The sequence below is a fragment of the Dendroctonus ponderosae genome, unplaced genomic scaffold, assembly GCF_020466585.1.
Source record: "Dendroctonus ponderosae isolate FM_Combo_2020 unplaced genomic scaffold, Dpon_F_20191213v2 Dpon_F_20191213_6, whole genome shotgun sequence".
Taxonomy (NCBI): Eukaryota; Metazoa; Arthropoda; class Insecta; order Coleoptera; family Curculionidae; genus Dendroctonus; species Dendroctonus ponderosae.
In genome coordinates this window covers 8,095,821-8,114,937 of record NW_026018814.1, presented here as the reverse complement: position 1 = coordinate 8,114,937, position 19,117 = coordinate 8,095,821, and positions in this window count along the sequence as shown.

Here is a 19,117-nt window from a genome sequence, read left to right as displayed (position 1 = left end):
ACGTGAGGAAATTCTGTCTTTTTTAAAGACAAAAATTTTTGAGGCGAAATACCCAAAAAGAAGTTTGTAAAAAATGAATCCGCCTCAACAAAATAGAACTTATCTTGCATTTTTTATTCCAACTTCAACTGATTTTTACTGATCTCATGTACTATCGATTAAAATTTATCCTGTATTATATGCCGAAACTGCTTTAAATATGTTTTCAATCTGTTTAATTTGATGGTTTTAATGCTTCGATATGAAAATGCGAAAGGGAAACAATCAGTGAGAAAATGTTCTCAAATTAGGACAGACAATTCTAAGTTAAAAACACCAGTTTATACAGCAGATGAGGAAAGAAGCTTTTGGAAAAAGAGCAAGATATTGACTGATGCTCAAAAACAAAGAACCGAAAGAATTGAAGCAAATGAACTAATCAAATTTCTCAGTAGAAGACAAGACTGAAAAAGGATATTGATAAAAAAAAGTTCTGCAGTTTGATAAGGAATGGTTACCTATAGCAAACGTGGGTAAAGCATATGTAGTACCAAACGGAAGTGAAACTGTTGAAAAACACTGGCAAAGTGAAGAAATAGTCCAAAGTCAAGCAATTAAATGTGAGTTAACCCGAAGATCACTATATAAACTCGCTAACGCACTTAGTAGGTGGAGCATTTGTTAAATAAATGTAGAATAAAATATGAAACTGAGAGCTGACTGGTTGTCCGTCTGTAAAGCACCATCGTTCATTCTCGGTGCGAAACGTTAACGACCCAAACATGAATCGCCACAGACATACAGGGAAAAAACTTAAATGCCATTAATCTAATTCGATTTTCTCGAAGATTGTAATTTAAACGCAATTTCGTACATTGAATCGTGTTTATTAAAAGCATTTTTTTTTGTCGTCACGGCATTAAAGTGGTCGGTAGCCCATGGCGAGGTACCACCGCTTAGTGGTCGCTTAATTTAGCGTGTCATTAAGTCAATTCAACTGTTAAATTTACCTGCTTTGATACCCTTTGACGCTGAAGATCTACCGTGATACCGAGGAGATCACTTCAAAATGGTAACCAGTAATCTATAAAGCTATGGCTTTGAGTTGGTTAACTATATTTGGTACGTGGTATTAGTGCGAGTCTTAAATAGGTACACTCTTGCTTAATTGCTGCTATTATATAGATGAAGTTGTAATTGAAATTGCAAATATACAGGATGATTTAAACATARAAAAATAMTRGTAGATAAATCTGTTTTTTCTAAATGGTTGTTTTCTAGYTTTTCGYCATCCGTTCGATCCTAGTGAAATTCRGAATATAMACACTTCTAACGACCTTACAAATGCTCCTTAAAGTTTAACCACCCTCCAAAACTTATGATGAAAAAAATAAAAAAAAACCCTGTTTCGACTCTCGAAACGATGCSATTTAGAGAACATTTTTAAATCATGGYTTCAACCGGGTCTATTGTATCTAGAGGGACCAAAGAAATTAAGTAAGATGTAAAATTTTGTTTAAATTACTTTCTCTTTCACGTTGCACTCCAGAGGCATTTCTATTCTCAGGCTTGTTCAATGAGGTAATATGTGAAACGTCAGCTAATTCAGTAACAACCTGTTAGTAATACGAGAACAGTTGAGCTAATTGAAGAATAATTGAGGGCTTGTGAGTAGAATGTGGGTTCATTTCAGATGCCAGGCTTTAATGTTAACAACTATTTGTCTGCGTGAGAGATTCTTAGATATGAGGAAAAATTATGGTTTTATAGTAAAAACGGAAATGAAGGTGCAAAACTTTTATTGAAGATTCACGAGTTCATTCTGATGAAGTCATGAAACCCCTAGCGGTGCGATTTGAGCATCTCTATTGTTAACTTCACGCAAAGACTGAGACTCAGAAGAAGAAGTTTGGTGAAGAAATCCATCAAGGAAGAAACCAAAGTCTCTAGATTATTAGCACTTTGTTCCTACGACTGATTGAAGACGATGCAAAAACATTTTTGATGAACGCCGATAAACTGCGGATTTCCTCTTCATCGTTCACCGCCAATAAACAATGCCAAGTTAATGATCGCGGTCTCAGTTTCAACTGGAATATTTCAACATCGCATTTAACATTCGATCTCGCACCTGCACATTTACTACAGAACTGAATCGTTCATTCACAATGTTTCAACCTTCCCGTCGGCAACCACGAGGTTCCCTCAAGGTGTCCGGGAGCAGCCAGAGAAAGCCCGCCAAAGAGGAATCTGAAGAAAGAAAGGAAGAACCGCGCCGCCGCCTGGTGGCGGAATTGCAACTGGTAGGACGGGTTGCGTATGATAATTCACGGTCGACGGCCTGGTCGAGTCGACCCAATACCTTCACCGAACACAGGTGTAAAAGCTTTTACAAAACTGTGTTTTTTTTTCACACCACTGACTGAAATACAATCTGGGTTGAAAGTGCTCGAGGGTGTAACGCTTCTTATGATGTGAGGCCTGAAAGAGGAAGAGAACACGGAAATGCCCCTACCAGCCTCGAGGAGCTCCGATCTGCAATGTTTGTTTCGTATTAACTTTCGAGCATTGCCCATATAAAACTGGTTCAGAACAGTATCATTATTGTATACCAGGACGGCTACCATATCAACAGGTAGTCTAACAAGAAGTGCTGCGTGGGTGACTATTAGTGTCAACTTCGGTCTAGCTCTATTAATAGCCAGGCATGTCGTTGGATATTCGTTATATGCTACGTTTATGTAATTCCATAATTAATAGGCACTTTGACTTTGTTTTCTACTTCTGATTACTTTAATGTTACGTTTTCTGTATGTTAGGCAATTTAAATTGCTTTGGAGGCTTTATTTGGGCTAACTTGAACATGAGGTGTTACCGGAAAAACTGCTCAGTAAATAGTCTGTCCGGTGCTAGTATATAATCTGAGGAAGCTTCCTGAAGAATCACCTGAAGAAAACCTTTTCCTTCAAATGAAAGTGTAAGGAATTACTTCAAACTCTGACCTGGTGGTTCGGTATCAAATGCACACCAGCTGAAGGTTGAGGGAAGTAAAGAATCGATAACGTGCGACAAGAGACAAGACAATCTGACGAAACAAGAGATTTTGAAGAAAAATTGCAAATTTTAAGATCTAAATAATTTTATTGCAACAGTTGAGGATGAAGCGCAATTGAGACTACTTGGTATCGGAAGCTTTCTATTTCCTTAAGAAGATTCAGACCTTTCAGGTGAAATCAGGGGCTTATAACTTTTTTTAGTAAATTATTTAGAATTTGATAGTTTGAGCACTTGGCAACTGGAATACTGCAACGGTTCGATTTTTAATTTTTTACTCGAATACCGGGCGTTGCACAAAAAAATCAAGTGACCCTTTTTCTTCCTTAGACAACTCAGGGGCTATTCAGGGTGTCCCACCGGAAACCACCGCGATCTAAACAACTCTGCACAACAAACACAATAAAAAATCCGAATACTTCAATAAGTTCTTTAAAAAATGCAAAATATGAACAATTTTTCAAAATGTATTCATATTTATTGCTTCCTCAAACTTGCTTACTATAGTTTGATGCTTACACTAAAAAAAATGCTCGAATTTTTCGTGCTTTTACCTTTACGGGCAATTAGCCAAGCTTCTAGTAGCTAAAAGTTTTAAATTGTCGTCCACTTTGCCTCTGAAACCCAAACCTCATCAAAACAAGCAGCAAATGAAAATTTCTATCATATCAAACAAAATATTCTCGTTCAATAAATCACAAGTCCCTAATTGCCAATACGGAACCTAATCGAAGCGCATTTCTATTTCATTCACACTGATTCGTAGATGTGAGCTTTCAATCTTCCTTTGCAATGTTATAAAAGTCATAAACGCCGTCCTCTGAGTAGAAATCTGGTACGTGAAGAAATCACGAAGAATTCGTAAGATTTTCTCAGACTCCCGCTCGTTAAATCGAAGAAATTCCTTCACGGTGGAAGCAAAATAGATGGAGCATTTGTCACCGTTGTAGCTTGTAGTGCAGACCAGGAAAAAAATTGGTCACGGCGACTTGACGCCACTAACCACTAACACGTTATGTTGTCCAACATTTAGACATGTTCTTGTAAAAATAAATAGTAACTAATAGACAAAGCAAAAAAAACTGAAAAGGGCGCTTAATAGAAGTTGAGTACGAAGATCCAGCTACCAGTAAAGGCATATATAGGGGTTCGGCACGTTTGGGTTTTAACAACACAATTCGGCTGCGACCATCAACCTTTTGCGAGGTTAATTAATCACGTTGCACCAGAATTTCACGCCTAAATCTTGTTAGATTCACTTTTGACCGATCAAGACCTTGAACTTGTTTAAGAATTTGCAATGTTGTTTCCACTCGACTAATAAAAAAACAAAGCGTTAAAGAGCACTGATTAGTTCTTGGTCGTTCAGATCGGAATTCACTTTGAATCAAAAATATTATTTTCATTTGCTTTTTAAATTGTTTTTCCTTCTCGTCTACATTTTTCAAAATATCGCAAATAAGTAGTCGTCCTGTTTATTTCTATTTCCCTTAAAAGTCCATTTCTTCTCTAATTACTTTTAGCAGATTTGTACCAATATGCTAGTGAAATTAAACGACTGTAGATGAAAAATAAATTCATTTAGCTTGTATAATGATGTGTCACTGTGCGGCAATTATTTTGGGGCCTACCACAGATCCTCAGTCAAAACTACCTGCTGACAATACTTGGAATATCATTTACAAGCTGGACCGAATAATTTATTAAACAAGACAAAGAGAAAACCGATAGGGTAACAGTTTCTACATTACTTGATAAAACCATGCTAATGATACCATATAGGAAGCTACCGACCGACTACAAACTGCTGAGAATAATTGACTATCGCTTCTTGTCAATTGATCATCAATCAGAAAAATGAATCTTGGCAGATCGGTTATACCATCAAACAAGATTTTTCTGTTTTTTCGTGCGCCGCGTTCACGCAGCGCATTTGATTTATGGTACCATTGATCGATTGATGCGTACCGCATTTGTGGTACTCAGATCGAATAAAAATCTTATAAATGAAATCCTACAAAACATTCGGATAGTTGATGGGAATCAGTTTGAACGTTTTTTTCTCCAAGGCTTCGTAGGTTTAAAAGACAAATGTTAACAAAATCCTACCGTATTACTTACTAACTCTTGAACAAATGACTGTGTCATTAAACTGTAAATTAAAATAATTTATAATTGTTCAGAGCACGCTAAACTGTAAAATAAAATAGCCCAGTTTAAATGACACTAACTAGTTTTCGTGCAGGCAGTTGCAACGCGTTTCCTCGACTAGAAGAATTGATAGAATAACGGATCTACCAAAATTGTTTGTTTCAACAAATGAAGCCATAAAAACGGTAGAACCTGTTTGGGCTTTAATAATAATTTCCTCACAATTCGATTGGGTAATTAACTAATATTAAATTGTAAGATAACAGCGGATTAAATCGTCATTCTTGAACTAGATTCAACGGTTTTTGAATTATCGTTTCTTTATATGTTTCGGACATTAAGAAATATTTTTTCTTGATGTTTCAATTGCAAAAACGGTTACAGCGGTTAAGGATCTTTTTGCTTACTTTTCTAATGTTAATTTGTTCGTATTTATGGCTCTTTCAACTTATATTTTCTGTTTCCCCATTTAGCAGCAGCTCTTGGTATCTTACTAACCCGTAAAGTTTGATGAAATTTTAAAAAGTAAAGTTTTTCTTAAGTTAACATACCCAAAACTTTACATAGCTTTTACTAAACACGCATATGGTCGAAAGTAGACATTCAATGATTTCCTTGTTATTCTCAAAAATATATATAAAAATTTTTTACACAATTGATGAAAAAACCCGAGTATTTAAAAAAGGGTTTGCAATTGCGGCTGTAATTCGCTCGGAACATGGATTAAGAGTAGGAACAGGTAGTAGAAGAGTAGAATGCCACACAAATAAAAATAAACATTTTTGTTGAAAATAAATGTTCAGGCATTCCACATCTTAGCAAGGAACTTGCTGATAAGTGAGCAAGTTTATGAAATCAATAGTTAAAAATTGAACAGAAACTTCATTCGAAATCAACCTTAAACCGCAGATAACAAGAGAAATAATCTGGAAATAGTTCAAAACATTTTTACATGAATGTCGAATACGGAAACGCAACAACTAGATACACGTGATTATAACAAAACAAGAGCAAAATTATTTTCTTTTTAAATTACATCTCACATAGTTAATGGAGGTAACACTTCCATTTGAAAGACTTTGCGATCCCAATACGTATTTTACAATAAAATGAAAAATCAAATTCAAATTGTTGTTATAACAACAAATGCTTTATAGTTTACCCGCTTATGAATTGAAGAACTCTCAGCATCAGTAGAACCGTACTCACCTGAAATGAAAAAAAAAAACATTAAAATTAATTGTTCAAATAGTACTTTAATGTAATTAATTAAGAGCAATTAATTAGGAATGAATCTTAATTAAAGAAAAAACCTAACGCCGCCTTCAGCAACTAACACTAAGAATAACATAATTACGTAAACACACATTTTTAATTATTAGGAAGCAAAATGTCTTCAGCAATGTAAGTGGAATGTTTAATGGCAATTGCATCGTATGTAAAATTTAACGCTTTGCAACAACTTTATTTATGGTGAGAGCTCATAACTGAAAAACGTATCAAACTCCTAATAACAATTTTCATAGAATAAGCAAACATAATTCGTTTTCAATGCTGATAACAAGTTTGCCCAAGAATGGCAATGTAGATGATCGGTTTTACCAAGTGTTAACAAAAGCGAACAAAAAAGGTCCAGAGGCGACCAATGATTTGCCAAGAATGTAAAATCTCGTCACGTAGAAATCGCACGGAAGTCAGCTAAATAAGGAAGGTGGACCACCAGCTTGAAGACTGAAATGAAGATTGAATGGTGAAAAATTGGCCAAAAAAGTGCCGTTTTATCACTCGAGTGAGACATTGCTCGCAGGACTTCCTGAAAGAGAATGTGCAGTACTTACTTTTAAGGGTAAGTATAATGCGACCATGTGAGATGCAGCCAGACTGTGAGAACCGCATGGTCTCAGTCACACCAGGAGCTATAACTTTATGAAAATGAAGACTGGATTTGATTTGATCTATTTCAATATTCCATAAATGTTTCCGAAAGAAAAATACGTTCTCAAAATATGTATGTGTCTTCCGGAAAATGATCTAATATGGGTTTCTTGGTGTTGTTGAAAAGAGGGCAAAAGTGAGACCATTTTGTGCCGAAAAACTTGTATTTCACTACTGGCTGTAAAGCTTCTTGTCGGGTCTGTTGATTACTGATTTATTTCTAAATTTTCGGTATTCTACAGTTCCAGATTCTAAAATAAAGATCAAATACTATTATTTCGTATGGATCCTTCTGACTTCGTCAATACATGCGTGAGAACATCTTCGAACTCCCTGTTGTTTATGAATGAATTGTACGTTTAATTCACAGAATTAGCATACTACTACGTGAACTGTATACTAAAAAGTTCCGAAACAGCCAATTATTTTTGCGTAAATTGGTAGTTGGGCGCCGAAGATTTTAGGTCGACTTTTTCGATAATTCTAAAAAACACGCCATATCTTTGTATCTTTCATATCTGGCTTATTGTTAACCAAATGGTTAATTTTTTTGAGGAAATTGAAAGTAATCAGGGTATTTAGAAGGCGGTTTGCCAGATGTAGCCTATCTATGTGGCTTTTAAACTTTCCCCCATTCTTACCAGAACTTGAATATTTGAAATATTCATATACACCCAATGCAGTATGAACTAATGACAAGAATCTCTAGAATGTTAATTGCTAATATCGAAGTGAAATAGGTCATACCTACACAGCATTAACATTTCATTTATCAAATAAGGCTTATTGCCTTTAAGGTCTCTAGTCTTTACTTGGCAATATCGCATTTAATTACATTGCAATTCGAATGCATGAGAAAATTATTGAATTGATTGAACGTATCTGTTAATCATTTTTCATTTGACAAAGTGATTTATGTTAAAATCTTTACATAACTTAACTGTATTATTGTGAAAGCATATTTTTATTATCTTTTAAATGCACATAACTTGAGTTTTTATTTATAAGACTCATTGTCTGACCGAAAAATAAAACAATCACACTGAAGGCACTGAAGCAGAGTATACAACAATAAACAGAAATAACGAAAAACAAAACGGTGAAGAGCTCGCAAAATGTAGCCAGGATTAAACTTTCTCATTGGATATTAAAATCGAATAATAACAGAGGACAAACCAAGAAGAATCATATAAAAAAATTAATGAAAGGTACCCTAGTACAGTAATAACAGTATTACATGAAAGAGATAATGAAAAACATAAAAATTTGCTGAATCTTGTACTCAATGTCAATGTTAACATCGGCATGTTAGCCTGCAAAGAAACTAGTTATTAAAACAGTTGGGTGTGTTATGAAACGGTTATTTGTAATTTCAAAGCCAGTCAGCGCTTATTTCGTCTAATTACAAGTGCGTCATCAATGGAAAATAACCGTTTTAAATTGCGTAAAAAATATTTTGGCAGGAGTGTTAGAAGATCTGACTCTCAGACGATTTATTACGAATATCCCACTGGTGCTGCAACTGCTGCGCCAAGATAAAATAATAGACAGATAAATATTATGTAGGTAAATATAAATTCAAGAAAGGTTCCACCTTTGACCCACGCCGGTGAAGTATATAATGGCAAAACGGTGATCAAGTTGGTCACATGCGGAATGCCGTGTATTGTCATTGCTGACCTGCAGGTCTTCTCTATGGTTATTGATGGCACATGAAAAGTACGTCCATTTTCCACGACGATATGCAATGGAGTTTTTAGTGAGAGATAGAGAACAAGTTCATTAATGTCAACTGGAAAAATATGCTATTTTGAAATGGCTCAAAATATGCAGCGATTGAATGAGAAAATCCTGCAAAGACAGTTGCAGCAGGATTATTGACTCACTTAATATAGATTAGTGACAGCAGAATTGATATGTGCAAGTCAATAATCAACTGAATGCTAATTATCCTGTTATGTCATTTTATCCCCTTCTGTATGACGTTATTTATAATTTTACAGCATTATTTAGCTAATAAAGTTAGCTAACAAATGTCTAATTAATTGCCTGAAAACACGAACTCGGAATCTCCCAACAGGCAACACGAAAAAAACATCCACTCTTCCTTGTGAAACAACTTTGAAAAGCCATCGGTTTTATCACCGTTGAAAAAATTACCATTAAATTGATTTACCAGTTATATAAATGTACGTTTCACGGATTTATTACATCTGGCAGGAATTTAATGGTAATATGTGATATATGCACCTGGACTTGCAATATATATTATTTTATTATGTTGTCATTCCTACATACATCAAGGGTACATAGTTGAAGCTTTTCTTTGCGCTATACAGCCATTGAAACGAGGTAACTTCTTATAAACTGTTTCTTGTTGCATTGTTTCAAAGAGCCTGGCTCATACCGTTTCAGTCTAATGGGAAAGACATAAAATGTACTGCTCAATTTCGATTTGGACTTTTTGCCGCTCAGCAACCGTACTTATGAAAACTCAATCATATTTTCAGTGTTTTATTCTGCTTTTATGATGCCTGCTGCCTCAGATGTAATAACAACTTGGGGCTCTTCTGCTTCTAAATACAGTAGTACAATATTAATTGCCTGTTTTTTCGAGAAGCTAAATGAGAACTGAACTGTTTTATCGCCAACGATTTTTTACTTGTTTTTCCGTGAACAAATTGATGGCTTAAATCGCAAAAATGCGCTCTTAGCACAAGCAATTAAATGAACTTTGAATTTTATAACACTTTATGGTCATACATGTGATTTTGAGCAGCTATTTCCAGTGAAGGTAAAAAAAACATTTTGCAACAGAATAATTTAGGCTATTTCAAACGTAAATTGGGGCTCTGAATCAGAAATCGTCGCCAATGAGTGTAAGTGGGAATACATATCAATTAGAATCAAAATGCTATTAAAAAAGTTGAACCATAGAAAAAATCTCCAAAACACTAAAGGACGATAGATTCTAAACACGTTGATAGACAGAACAATGAATAGAAAACCAACGTCAAACTAGAACCAGAAATCATTGAAAGCAAACATTTTTTCAGCGTTCAGCATAAAGAAAATTAAATAAAATCCAGACAATAAAAAAAGAAATTCAAATATTTTTATGCAATACTCAGTTGGAGCGAAAATGGTGAAAAATTATACACATTTAATAAAAGAACATAGGAAAAAGATTGAAACTAATACAGCAAGTTGGAAATCAATTTGCTACTTCTTCGTTAATATGTGCTTATTCATGTATCTAATTCGTTTTGCCTGTTTCTTAATCCCTTTTTAGTTTTCTGTAAAAGAACCACAAGCATAATTACATATTATTGTGTTTAGTTTTTTCCCACAGAACATTTATTTTGCAATTTAACTTTGCTAATTGAAGCTGCTTTAGTGCTTGCTTAAATTCATGATTAATCTGCGTCGAAAGTATCTATTGAATCAATCATCATAACCGCATTTTAGGACATATCTAATAACTTAATTATTTTTTCAATTTCCAAAGTGAGCTGGAAGTTTTCGAAATTTTCCAGTGCAGCATTAAATCAAAGGCGATTTACACGGTTTCTCCATGGTAAATTTGATCCTGAAAGCATCATTACCCGCGACCGTTTGACAGTGTGGTCGTTATTGATGGCAGTTATCAGCTCAAGATACTCCCGATTGAATCGTGACCATGTTTTATCATTTTTCCCGAAGAACGACATGCCGCTGTGCAAAATTCCCATAATATATGCACTGCCGCATGTTTTCCAACATATCTTACTATATAGCAGACGATTCGTTTTAAATGAATTCCTTGTTTATGGGACTTTATATCAATTTGATTACTTCCGACCAAATCTAGAAACATACCGGGCTGCATCGTTCATTCGCATTGCAATCGTCAATTCGTATCGAAATGTCGAGTGGAGTTTAGGATATTCGTGGAATTAAACCGATGTATACCGATGCAATCTGGTGGCTTTTCAGGCAGCAATTTCCACTCACTGATAATGAAGTCATTACAATAATTGCCCTAATGCAGGTACCTACCTAACAACTGCCTATCCATGATACATTGGTTCGGCATTACCTAATCAGGGGAATTTTGATATAAAACATGCTTGAAATAATTGGATGCAATAATTGACTTGCATTTGGTGGTAATGGGCATCAGACCAGACGAAATTCGTTTTGGGCCAGCCAATAAAAAAATCGTCAAAATACAAAATACAAAAGCAGATTGTATAACGTACAGACTCTCGATGAGGGGCACGATATAAATTCGCAAGTGCAAAATCCCGCTTGGCTTTAATAAGAGGCATCAGTTGTTGTAAACTATTAGAGCAATCTCATGATCTCGCGGCGCGGTACCATGAAGGTCCTGTTAGAAGATGCGTTATCTTGCCAACACATCCCTAAATAACAAATCAGTGCTTAATTATAGATTGTTGCTATATAAGAATCCACGGCCGTATAATATGGTACAAATCGGTTTTAGACACAACTTTATAACAGCTCGCTTGCCCGTACAAGGACTTATCTTTAATTATATCTTAGCCGATGTGTATACTCCTTTCGCAAGATAATTGGAAGACATCCTAACTCAGCTAATGCTCAAAATTGCCATATAACAATAGTTTCCATTTTTCACATGATGAAGCCGCATTTTGTTCGCTTGTTTCATAAACATAATATAAAAACTTCAGACGACATCTAGGGAATAGTCCTGAGCTAATTTCATGAGAAAAGGTTAATATGAACGTGGGGTCAAAGTGGTTTGTTTCCGACCTGCAGGGTGTTAAAGTTTACAAGATTTTATGGTTTTAATTTTTTTAGTTCCAAACCATGCTTTGATATACATTTGCTCTAATTTCGGGCCATTAAAAGTAAAAAAGTCAGTGGCGAAGATATAGCTAATGACACTATTTTTAAAATAAGAGCGAGATGGACCCGTAAAAAATAATTTGAATTTTTGTTAATAATTTAATCAAAAATTGTGATTGTTCTTATTGTGCAATTCTTTGTGCAATTCTTTTGATAAAATCATGATAAAGAGCCTTAGAAACCAATGTATAAATAATAATTTGTAATTAATAAAATAAATTAAAAACGTTCACTATAGCAATTGTTGAAAATGAGCACCCACTGCCAAAATACAGGATGCTCCTCTTTTTTGGGTATTCACGCGGAAAAACCTTCAATACCCTGTAGATCGTAATCGAGGCATTTTTGATATATTCATAACCCCATGTTCATATCAACTTCTAATAAAACCCGCTAAAAAGTTATGTACTCAATTAAGAAACAAATTATATATTTTTAAACAGAAGAGATGAAAGTCTACTAAAGAGTACTCCTGTTGAACCTGAGAAAATATAATTTAAAGGCGAGCTAACCGATGCAGAAATCAAACGCAAAAAAATAGAATATTTTCTAACCCTGAATTACATTTTTAAAACCAAAATTCAGGAAAGAACATTTCAAAAGTAGAAAGCTGATAAACCTAATAAAAAATCTTAGGGTCTAAATGCAAAGAAGTGAACAATAATCAAAGGAAAAGTTTTGTAACCGGATTTGTCATAAGAACTTTACAGGAGAATCACATGAGTAAGTCGAAACAATTTGTGGGTGCTTTATAGATCCACTTTTTCTTTGAAGTTTGCCAAAAAGCGAATAAAACGAATTTAAATCATTTTTCCAAACGTTTAGGATCCAAACAAAAGTTGAATTTCACTGTAAAATGTCTAGCTCATGATCTATAATCAGATTTTTCAACGTCAGATTGGATTTGACTCAGCCAAAAGACGTTGTCTTAAAATTTGGAAAAATTAGGATGTTGCAATCGCTGCTAAAACAATATCGCGGCCAAGAAGACAACCAACCACACTATATACTCAATAACCGGATGTTTTAGAACCGATACGCCCTTATCTGATCAGAGAAAAATGCTCACTCACGGTTTTGGTCTACGAGTGTGTTTTTTCATCGTTGTTCGCCAATGAAAAGTTCATACTGTGCACGGAGATGTAATTTCAGACATCGGCTAAACATGTCAATCAGACGACTAAAGGAAGGTGTAATTAAGTTTTTTCATTGTAAATTACTCGAATAATGGCTAGGAGAAAACCGAAACGATTAATATCAATAATTATTTAACTGCACGTTTTGTTTGGTTTGGTAAATTGGATGCCATCGATTTGCTGGCAGTTCTGAAGGAACGGTACCTGGTTATTTGCCAGTAGATCTTGATTTATAAAAACACATCTTGTTACTTGAACCGACGAATAATTCGTTTCACGCTCATTAGAGCCAAATCCAGTAACCCAGGAGAATGAACTGGTATGAATATTCACACCCCATTTCACCCACACAAGCCCTTCAAAGTTTTAAAACGAACTTGCTTGTTTTTACCCTCTGAACCATGCCCGGTTGTTAACTTGCCAATTCCCGATAAAGAACAACCAGCCTAACGCCCTTTGTTAAAGTTACTACAACGAAAGAGGACAGAAGATGAGAAAAGAACACACAACTTGTTCACTCCATAATGCCACACAATGGAGTTATTATAGGGGTGGTGGGCCAGATATACACCATATTTCATGCAGTTGTGGTTTTGCCAGCCCCAATCATTGCACAATAGATTTTAATTGTATTCCACTTGTCCCATATGTGATAATCGGATACAGAAACCATAAAACCTCAATGGAAACAGAGCAAATTTGCTTTGCGAAAAATACATAGAAAAACGTAAAGACTTAAAATCATCAATTTCAATCAACATTTAGCTCATTGGTTGATCATCCATGCTCTCAACGAGAGATAAGATTTGTGTTATTACCCTGTTTCCACTGTTTTTTACTTACTTTTACTTAAACCCGTTTAATTTGCAATTATCTTGAAAAGTGAGGCATATCTTTTAACAAGCTCTGCGTAGGTGAACTACTCGTTCTTCGAGTTTTTTAAACATGTGATTTGTGGTACCATCGTTTTGTGCATGTTGGTTCGCAGTTTATCTTTAGTGTTAGATGAATCTCAAGTCCGGCATTAAAATAAAAATACGTTTTAAGCACATTAAAAAAACGAATAATAAAATGTTCAGTCTAGTAGAATATATAAAAAATACTTAATAATTTTGCCTCAAACGCTCTACACACACAACTTTAAACGTTTTTCGTTGCCCTTAACGAGTGATTGTTTTAGGGGTGGTTAAGGATGATGCAAGCAAAACGTTGGGTAGGAAACCACTATTTTCAGCTGGTTTAAATATTTCGCCTGGTTTGGTTTCTTCTAGATTTTGGATCGAGATCGAATAATCGCCAGTAGTTCGTTGAGCCAAAAGTTAATGTTTGAAAATCTAGCAAAATTCTTTGCATTACAAAGTTTTATTTTTTGCTTGCAGTAATAGGATTAATAATAATTACATGCATAAATAGTAATACTTATGCACATTTTCCGTGCAGTGTCATGCCCCGAATTTTTCATTCATTTTGACTTTCGAGATACAAATTTTTTTTTGCAGACAGCGTTTTGGCTATTGATACGAAAACAATTTTTGGCGGAAATTCAAGGGAATATCGACTGGGTGGATGGTGACCGAGCGGTATTTTTATAAAGAAATTCGCTATTCGCTCAGATGCTTCATTTTCGGGGAAAAAACCGTGCAATGTTTTGCCCAAATGCCAATTTTGAGTCGCGCATTTTGTTTCTTTCGTGTGGCGTTGTATTTGAACAAATATTAAATTATGGAAAAAAAAGGAAACTATTGGATGTCAAAGATTTTGAGAGTGGTTCCCTTGATGTTAACTTTAAAAGAAAAGTGAGAACCATTTTTTGATTTGATCGTCTGTATCTGGTGGCGCGCACAGAATTATCATCAGAGTCAGATCAAATTTATTTTGTGCTTTGGAGATTTCGACATTTTTCTAAGTCACGTTTTTGAGATTTTCTCTAAAACAATTTTTGTGAGATATTTGAATTGAAACTTTCATGAAGAGCAATTTTTTGTGAAAAACGATTGCTTTGCCGCAAAAAAAAAAACAAGATGGAAAATTTATTCTTGTTTGTGTAAGTTCATTCTCTTAAGAGAGCTGACACTGAATTTTCACGGTCACTTGGGCATGATTAATTCAGGACTCATAAGACTTTAATTATAAAAATACCAAAATAAATTCCCCATTATATCACTCATATTATACCAGTTACAAAAACATCTAAGAAATCTCAGATGAACACCGATCTGCTACCATTTCATAATAGCCATATTAACAATTTTCCGGTCATCAGCGTTACCAAATTAGCATCACATCGAAAGGTTTTTGACCGACGTAGACCAGAAAAAGCGCAGTCCCCATTAAAATTATTCTAATCAATGGAGCTGAAACCCATATATTTAAAAGGTATTTGTTCTCATCAAAAGTTCCTTATGTAAATCGTATGCAAATCGCACATTAATATTACGGTTTGCATTTCACAGAATACACTTAACATTGTCCGATTCGTATTTGTTTCGTGAAGATGGTCCGCAACATTATAATTAACAATTTGTATTCAATGATAATTGCAACGGTTTTGTTAGTAATTAATCATGTTACTTACGATCCGACTGTCATTACGTGAATAAATACGACCAAATAGTGATGGTTTTTTCAGCTATGTTGAAGAATTCCCAGTGATAATTATCGGGTGGAAATCTGGGTAAAGTGGAACATGTCAAAATTTAAATAATTTATAGCTGCTTTAAAGGGAATATTATATCATTTAACTACAAAGATCAAATGTTAAAGCTGAAGATGCCACCAATTATCTGGTGAACTTCTTCACTGTAGGTAGGTACTGTAAATTGTTTCTGGTATTATTTCTCCTCTCACGGCATTTATTTCGTTTCTGTCTTTTGTACTGTTGTTTCATTCATATTTTTCCAAATAATCAGAAAATGTGTACATTTTTCTTTAGCTTTTCCCTAGCCAAGTTTATCCATTCTATTCAATTTGCAGTATGCTTTGATACTTCATCTGTTGATTTCCACTTAATTTTTATTATTTTTTCCAATATTTCCGTTTACACTTTTTCAGTATTTATTTTTTCCATACAATACATACAGCATTTTCCATAATTAACTTAATTGGGTGATTCGAATAGAGCGCAAGAGAAATGTGTGAAGAAACAGACAAGGACGAAAGTGATATGGGCATTGACACTTTAATAAATTCTTGTTTTATCTTCAACTTTGGTTTTTGGCAATTGATTTTCTGTGCAAACTTGTGTATTTTCAAAGTGTGTTACAATTCAAAACATTGGATTTTATGCCATACATAAGACATGCGATTATGTTTTAAAAGATCTCTGAATCTGGCCCGCCCTAATGCCTTAAGTCGATTACATGAATAATAAATGTTGCGCTTTTAAATTATGCAAGATATCAGTGGCCAATCGGATTTAATTCAATTCGATCGATAAATATTAAAACTAAGCATTGCGTGCTATCGAATCGGAGCAACTTCATAATATTTTGATGTTGCCAATCTTTATTGATATGTTTTGCATGAGCCTCCTTAGCATTCGTTCTTAATTTACCGAACGAATGGTGGCAAAAAACGCATCCTGCGTGATTATTGCACTAGCGCGGTAATTATTTGCGGCACTTGTAGCTTATTAACGTCATAAATTTTGAAAGAGCCATGTTATAATGACGTTCCAGGAATTACGTTCGGAATTAACTTTTTACGCTCGATCATGTGAGCGAGTTTGCAAAATTCGATTTTATTAACTTAACATCGATTATATGAGCATTACCGTTAATTATTTTCCTTTAAATGTGGGTTCATCCTTCTGCAGGAGGGCGTCACTGGCCTCTTTACTTACCAATCAATCAACTCTAATTATCCTTTAGTGATGATTTTTCTTATTTAATTCCTGAGAAAATGGATCGATAATGATCAGCGAAACAATTAATTCTCATATCATTAATAAAATCGTGATTAGTACATTGAGGCATATTGAACCCGTTTCAAATTGATTGTTCATCAAAGAAACCACCATGCACCACTTACTTACTTGCCATACTTTTCCTTTATTATCCCAACAATACAATATATTTACTTTCATATTATGCATTAATATTTCCATTATGAAGCCATAGATTCAAATCAAATTTTCTACCATCATTGACCACCATACCAAACGTACGTAGCAAACGATATTAGTTTTAATAGTCCTAATAAATTACCTTTATATTGATGTCAATAAATATTAAATTCCCAGTTACAACTGAAGACGCGAAAAGGCAAATGGGCATAAAATTAGGTGCTATTCACTGTTTTATCGCTTGTAGCTTGATATCCCTTCTAACGGGATAAGTCTTATTGTTCAATAATATTAATCGGGCAGCAAATGATAAATGATTAATTAGAAATATTTCCGGCTGTATTGTTTGAATTAAAATATTGCCAGAAATGCACGCTCCCGGCCAATGTCAGGTTAGACGCAAATAAACTACACAATCTCGGAATGCGAAAATTTACGATACTCAAGGGACTCGTTAGTGATCTTTCACACCATGCAACAATGGTAACAGTAGCCGTGCCAAGCCAACCGTTACTGGTCGCATTCATATAAACATTTATTGTTATAATAACGGCATTGTTATATGAAGAGCATCTTTGTGTGCTCAGTAGAGATTCCCATTACCGAAGGATATCGGATCTATTGCTTTTAAGGCACGGACGCTCATTTAAACAGCTCAAATTGAATGATAAATCCTCTAAGCACAGCAAGATGATGGTTGCATTGGTTGAGCATGGATGCAAACGGAAGGCAAATTAATTTCCCCAAAGAATAAGTTCTTTATATGGACTGCTTTTTTAATTTACTATGAACGAACGGGCCCTCAAACGGTATACTTCAAATGAAATATAATTTGTAGGCTAAATGTTTTTTAACTTGTAAATGTATCAGACAAAACTGAAGAAAATTGTAAAAGTCAAGTACTCAAAGCAAATACAATTGATTGAATGCTTCTTACCAAAGTTTTAAGCTCAATTCGAAAACCTTTCCAATTCCAATTCCCTAATACATGAACTCTGAAATAATGATAAGAGCAATTTGTTGAATATAGCGAAGCAAAAGCAAAAAATCATAAAAAAACATTCGAAAGAACAATAAAAATGGGGAACAATTCAGCAAATTTTTCGAAATCGTGTCCTTCAATGGTAGTTCTAGAATACCAATTTTGTCTTCATTCCCGCGCAAAGGTCGTAATCTCCCTGTGATTCACAACTAAACAAAGTTAAAAACTCTTACAATTCGCCTTAACTTAGCCAAGTGTACAATTTGTGTGGTAAGATGAAATTGCAGTAAATTTTCCCGATCATTTTCGCCTCAAACTGGCATGCAATAAATCATGAGATTGTTTGAGAAACCGACACTTCAAACATTGATCATCTAAACGAGAACCCCCAAAGGGATATCGACTGTTAATGTTCTGATCGACAATCGATCTTGTCAAGTATCGATGTATCTACAAATGAGCCCTGAGAGTTGTATGTGGTCGAAGCGCCTATGTTTTAATATAACTGAGAAATTTTTATTCAAACCGCCATCATACCCACTACTTGCACGGTACGTGGAAGAAATGAGCTGCCAACCTTTCTTCATTGATTCTTCAGTCAATTTGTAACTGTCCGAGCAGTGGAACAGTTCAGCTACTCTTGCTATTTGTTTTTTCTTTTTATTTAGATTACTGTCTCGTAAACATGCTGATAATATGCAACTTTTCAAACTAGTTGACTAACACTATATATCTGCGATGTAAATGAATCATTAAAACAACGTGCCATAAACGCTGGTTAACAAATTGGCTTGAGTTTTACAAGCATTTTACAGTATTCCTTTGCATGCGATTTAAAGTCGAATTCTCGTCGCATAAAATTACGATATACGGAATAGGCAGTGCAGAAATTAACACTTCATTAAGTGTCAGATTACCAAGTATCCGATACCTTGAAACCATGAT